The following is a 7,181-nucleotide window of genomic DNA, read 5'->3' as shown; positions in this document are numbered from 1 at the left end:
TTCACCATTTATCATAGATTTTGACTTAACAATTAGTACTCTCTTTGGATTTAATGTAGGACCTAGGCCTCATGCTAAGGAGTGTCTCTCCGATTTTGTCAAACTGTCTCCGTGCTACAGGAAGGTGATGTTTGTTACACCAAAGTATGAATAAAATAATATGAGTTTCTTACCTTACATATGTCATAGTGGGTACTGATAGCTGATATCATGTTGATGTGAAGATGAAAATTTTTATTACAGAAGGTTTTATATGTGAAATGTGTTTTATATTACTGTCCTACATTGCACAGGGGGCTTGTTTTACAGTTTTCTATTACATAACCGTTAACTGTTGTCCTTTGCTTGTAGCAAAACCTAACAATAAGGTTAAATTCTGTTTTATAATTCTGTTAATGTTGACTGTGTATCTTTCCCCTAAAGCTAATTCTATTACATATACTGCATGGCATAAATTTGTTAATGTATGTAATATATTATGTCATAATTACATCATAAAATACTTCCAATTTCAAAACAATGGTGCAGGCAGCCATCCATGACATTTTACAGCATGCTGTGTCTCCTTTACATACAATTTGTGTAAACTTTATCATTGTGATTACTTGGTGTGTACTACTTTGATGTTACATTCCTTCTGTTAATTCCAATCTTAAACAAAACTGTGACCCTGTTACATTAGTCATAATTCATGTCATGCAGTGCAGACAACCATCTGGTGGTTTCTCTAAGCACTAGCCTACATTATACACCAAATCCATTTGAAAGTTACTCTGCCATGGCCACCATGGTATTATACCACAAAGAGAGAAGTTGCGGTAGGCATCCGTCTTGTTTGTGCCATTCATACTCCAAATTCTACATACATCATGATAGCACATCTGGCCTGTCATTGTAATGCCTTGACTTTCTTATGCATTTTGTGCAGTTCTAAAATGACAGAGAAGTTTAAGCATTGTATGATGTAACTACCACAGCCCGGTTTTATGGATCTGAAGATCGCAACACATATTGCCAAAACTAATAATCCAGTAACTGTGTTGACATAGTGATCTTTGCCAAATAACTTGGGTTTCACAAGAAGATATGTCTGCTTGTGTCTGTGTATGTGCGGATGGATATGTGTGCGTGTGCGAGTGTATACCTGTCCTTTTTTCCCCCTAAGGTAAGTCTTTCCGCTCCCGGGATTGGAATGACTCCTTACCCTCTCCCTTAAAACCCACATCCTTTCGTCTTTCCCTCTCCTTCCCTCTTTCCTGATGAGGCAACAGTTTGTTGCGAAAGCTTGAATTTTGTGTGTATGTTTGTGTTTGTTTGTGTGTCTGTCGACCTGCCAGCACTTTCATTTGGTAAGTCACATCATCTTTGTTTTTAGATATATTTTTCCTACGTGGAATGTTTCCCTCTCTCTCTCTCTCTCTCTCTCTCTCTCTCTCTCTCTATATATATATATATATATATATATATATATATATATATATATATATATATATACACACGTGGAATGTTTCCCTCTATTATATAGTAGAGGGAAACATTCCACGTAGGAAAAATATATCTAAAAACGAAGATGATGTGACTTACCAAATGAAAGTCCTGGCAGGTCGACAGACACACAAACAAACACAAGCATACACACAAAATTCAAGCTTTCGCAACAAACTGTTGCCTCATCAGGAAAGAGGGAAGGAGAGGGAAAGACGAAAGGATGTGGGTTTTAAGGGAGAGGGTAAGGAGTCATTCCAATCCCGGGAGCGGAAAGACTTACCTTAGGGGGAAAAAAGGATGGGTATACACTCGCACACACACACACACACATCCATCCACACACACACAGACACAAGCAGACACATGTGTTGACCTCCATCTGTCCAATAGCCAGCTTCACACATCCGTCCACATCAAACCCACCAACAAGCAACAGTACCTCCATTATGACAGCTGCCACCCATTCCACATCAAACAGTCCCTTCCCTACAGCCTAGGTCTTCGTGGCAAACGAATCTGCTCCAGTCCGGAATCCCTGAACCATTACACCAACAACCTGAAAACAGCTTTCGCATCCCGCAACTACCCTCCCGACCTGGTACAGAAGCAAATTACCAGAGCCACTTCCTCATCCCCTCAAACCCAGAACCTCCCACAGAAGAACCCCAAAAGAGCCCCACTTGTGACAGGATACTTTCTGGGACTGGATCAGACTCTGAATGTGGCTCTCCAGCAGGGATACGACTTCCTCAAATCCTGCCCTGAAATGAGATCCATCCTTCATGAAATCCTCCCCACTCCACCAAGAGTGTCTTTCCGCCGTCCACCTAACCTTCGTAACCTCTTGGTTCATCCCTATGAAATCCCCAAACCACCTTCCCTACCCTCTGGCTCCTACCCTAGTAAACACCCCCAGTGTAAAACCTGTCCCATGCACCCTCCCACCACCACCTACTCCAGTCCTGTAACCCGGAAGGTGTACACGATAAAAGGCAGAGCCACGTGTGACAGCACCTGCCTACACTGTGAAGCTTTCTATATGGGAATGACTAGCAACAAACTGTCCATTTGCATGAATAGACACAGGCAGACAGTGTTTGTTGGTAATGAGGATCACCCTGTGGCTAAACATGCCTTGGTGCATGGCCAGCACATCTTGGCACAGTGTTACACCGTTCGGGTTATCTGGATACATCCCACTAACACCAACCTGTCAGAACTCCGGAAATGCGAACTTGCTCTTCAGTATATCCTCTCTTCCCGTTACCCACCAGGCCTCAACCTCCACTAATTTCAAGTTGCCGCCGCTCATACCTCACCTGTCATTCAACAACATCTTTGCCTCTGTACTTCCGCCTCGACTGACATCTCTGCCCAAACTCTTTGCCTTTACAAATGTCTGCTTGTGTCTGTGTACATGCAGATGGATATGTGTGTGTGTGCGAGTGTATACCTGTCCTTTCTTCCCCCTAAGGTAAGTCTTTCCGTCCCGGGATTGGAATGACTCCTTACCCTCTCCCTTAAAACCCACATCTTTTCGTCTTTCCCTCTCCTTCCCTCTCTCCTGATGAAGCAACTGTTGGTTGCAAAAACTTGAATTCTGTGTGTATGTTTGTGTTTGTTTGTGTGTCTATCAACATGCCAGCACTTTCGTTTGGTAAGTTATATATATATATATATATATATATATATATATATATATATATATATATATATATATATATATATATATATATATATTTTCCAGTTCTTTTCCATCAACCCCATTCCTTCCCCTTCAACACTTCTGCCAGAAGATGGAGCCACTGACCCCAAAAGCTTGTAAAAGCTAAATCTTTTTGTGTGTGTGTTCCGCTGAGGCCGCTTGGTGAGTAATTTTTTATCTATCCATTTACATTATATTATCAATAACTGATTATTTTTTGTTGCTATATTTCCATATATGTATTCACTTACAAAAAATTATATCATACAACTGGCAGCCCTTCTATCAAATGCAATTTTGAACTCTGCCAGCAGTTACTCACAGCTAAGGCCAGTAAGCATTCGTTAATCAAACTATATTTTGCTTAATGACAGCTTTCAAGATTATAGCAACTTGACGCTGTGTCATTAAAATGTAAGCAAGGTATCACACAAACATGGTATGCTGTATATGTGTCATCCACTGTTCCATTGCTACTGAAATTGTGGACAGTCTAAAAGTGAATGACATGTATGCTGTTCCCCCCACCCTCACCCACCCATCCTCCTCCACCACAATACTGACTGCACAGTAACAGCTAGTCAAAAAATGTCCAGTGCCCTTAGGTCACACTGTAGCAGTAGTTTGGTATTTTTCATTCTTTTAAAATGAGTTCTCAGTCTTGAAGATGGTTAAGCAAATATTGGGTGATCAAAAAGTCAGTATAAATTTGAAAACTTGATAAACCATGGAATAATGTAGATAGAGAGGTAAAGATCAACACACATGCCTGGAATGACATGGGGTTTTGTTAGAACAAAAAAAAGTATTTCTAGACGCATGAAAGATCTCTTATGCGCGTTGTTTTGTGATGATCGTGTGCTCAGCCACCATTTTCGTCATGCTTGGCCTACCAGGTCCCCAGACCTCAGTCCATGCAATTATTGGCTTTGGGGTTACCTGAAGTTGCAAGTGTATCATGATCGACCAACATCTCTAGGGATGCTGAAAGACAACATCCGACGCCAATGCCTCACCATAACTCCGGACATGCTTTACAGCGCTGTTCACAACATTATTCCTCAACTACAGCTGTTGTTGAGGAATGATGGTGGACATATTGAGCATTTCCTGTAAAGAATATCATCTTTGCTTTGTCTTACTCTGCTATGCTAATTATTGCTATTCTGATCAGTTGAAGTGCCATCTGTCGGACATTTTTTGAACGTTTGTATTTTTTTGGTTCTAATGAAACCCCATGTCATTCCATGCATGTGTGTCAATTTGTACCTCTCTATCTACATTATTCCGTGATTTATTCAGTTTTCAAATTTAAACTGACTTTTTGATCCCCCGGTATGTTATTGGAGTACTAGTGAGTAAATACGAGTTTAATTTTTTTCAAGTTACATAAACATTTTACTTTATAGCTTTTGCACTAGAACACAGAAATGATGTTTCTCTATCTTATTGTTTTGTGCATTTCATCTACAACTGATCCATATTATTAGCTGCAAATATCAGCATAATTCTACATTGATCTAACAATAGAAAGTTTATACTCACTGAACACACTTTCTGTTGCATGTAGTGTCTCATTACACCTTACAAGTTGAGGCTTGGAAAATGAAAAAATTGTGTAGACTACCCTCCTGCAGCTTAAACCTTTCTGATAATGTCTCCGAGACACACATTTGTTAACTCAACCAAGTTATACATGTTTTTTGAAACCTCATTTATTCTCTTCTTCCAATTCATACTAATCAGTATTGATTCTCATTTCTGTTATGAAAGTAAACTTCATTTAAGTACAAGTGAAAATCAACAGTGTTGATATGATCTAGGCATACCCTTTACTTGCATGTCTTTGAAAAGTATGGGTACTAAATTTTATTATCTCCTTACTTTACCAAATCTGTTACTGGGATACTGCAAAAAATGCAGCATTGTTCATTTCCACTTGAGTCTTATACAATATTCTATAATATATTTTATCAATTAAAAAGAATGAAGTTTTGATGTTTTCTTTTCAGCACAAATCTGTTTTTGTAATTAATGTTATCCAATTGCTGAATGCATGCTATGGATAATAACAGCATACCAAATTCTGTAGCACATTGAAATATCATTGGTGTAATGCCAAGATAATACGTTATTTGATGCTGAAGAGGTACAGTTCTGATTTATTACTATTATTATTATTCTTTCCTTTTTCAGACATTATGTCTGGTTAAAAATGGAAAGTGACGCAGACCTTGATCAAGTGTGACTTCCTTTTAACTGTACAGTATATGTTATATTGCATTTAGGAACTTTCGGGTAATTGAACATGTATCAATAATTACGGATTTCTGCAGTTGTATATATAAGTTTGGATGTAGCTGTATTGCTTTGATGTACTGGTGGATATTGTGTGGTATGACTCCTGTAGTTGATAGTATAATTGGTATAATGTCAACTTTATCCTGATGCCACATGTCTTTGACTTCCTCAGCCAGCTGGAAGTATTTTTCAATTTTTTCTCCTGTTTTCTTCTGTATATTTGTTGTATCGGGTATGGATATTTCGATTATTTGTGTTAATTTCTTCTTTTTATTGGTGAGTATGATGTCAGGTTTGTTATGTGGTGTTGTTTTATCTGTTATAATGGTTCTGTTCCAGTATAATTTGTATTCATCATTCTCCAGTACATTTTGTGGTGCATACTTGTATGTGGGAACGTGTTGTTTTATTAGTTTATGTTGTAAGGCAAGTTGTTGATTTATTATTTTTGCTACATTGTAATGTCTTCTGGGGTATTCTGTATTTGCTAGTATTGTACATCCGCTTGTGATGTGATCTACTGTTTCTATTTGTTGTTTGCAAAGTCTGCATTTATCTGTTGTGGTATTGGGATCTTTAATAATATGCTTGCTGTAATATCTGGTGTTTATTGTTTGATCCTGTATTGCAATCATGAATCCTTCCATCTCACTGTATATATTGCCTTTTCTTAGCCATGTGTTGGATGCGTCTTGATCGATGTGTGGCTGTGGTAGATGATACGGGTGCTTGCCATGTAGTGTTTTCTTTTCCAATTTACTTTCTTCATATCTGTTGATGTTATGTGATCTAAAGGGTTGTAGAAGTGGTTGTGAAATTGCAGTGGTGTAGCCAATGTATTTATATGAGTGATTGCTTTGTGTATTTTGCTAGTTTCTGTTCGTTCTTTAAAGTTTTTTTCTTAAATTGTCTACCTGCCCATAATGTAGGTTTCTTATGTCGATAAATCCCCCTCCTCCTTCCTTTCTGCTTAATGTGAATCTTTCTGTTGCTGAATGTATGTGATGTATTCTATATTTGTGGCATTGTGATCGTGTAAGTGTATTGAGTGCTTCTAGGTCTGTGTTACTCCATTTCACTACTCCGAATGAGTAGGTCAATATCGGTATATCATAAGTATTTATAGCTTTTGACTTGTTTCTTGCTGTCAATTCTGTTTTCAGTATTTTTCTTAGTCTTTGTCTATATTTTTCTTTTAGTTCTTCTTTAATATTTGTATTATCTATTCCTATTTTTTGTCTGTATCCTAGATATTTATAGGCATCTGTTTTTTCCATCACTTCTGTGCATTCGCTGTGGTTATCCAATATGTAATCTTCTTGTTTATTGTGTTTTCCCATGACTATGCTATTTTTCTTACATTTGTCTGTTCCAAAAGCCATATTTATATCATTGCTGAATACTTCTGTTATCTTTAGTAATTGGTTGAGTTGTCGATTTGTTGCTGCCAGTAGTTTTAGATCATCCATGTATAGCAAATGTGTGATTTTGTGTTGGTATGTTCCAGTAATATTGTATCCATAATTTGTATTATTTAGCATGTTGGATAGTGGGTTCAGAGCAAGGCAGAACCAGAAAGGACTTAATGAGTCTCCTTGGTATATTCCACGCTTAATCTGTATTGGCTGTGATGTGATATTATTTGAATTTGTTTGGATATTAAGTGTGGTTTTCCAGTTTCTCATTA

The sequence above is a fragment of the Schistocerca nitens genome, chromosome 2 (assembly GCF_023898315.1).
Source record: "Schistocerca nitens isolate TAMUIC-IGC-003100 chromosome 2, iqSchNite1.1, whole genome shotgun sequence".
NCBI lineage: Eukaryota > Metazoa > Arthropoda > Insecta > Orthoptera > Acrididae > Schistocerca > Schistocerca nitens.
This window is presented reverse-complemented; position numbering follows the sequence as displayed.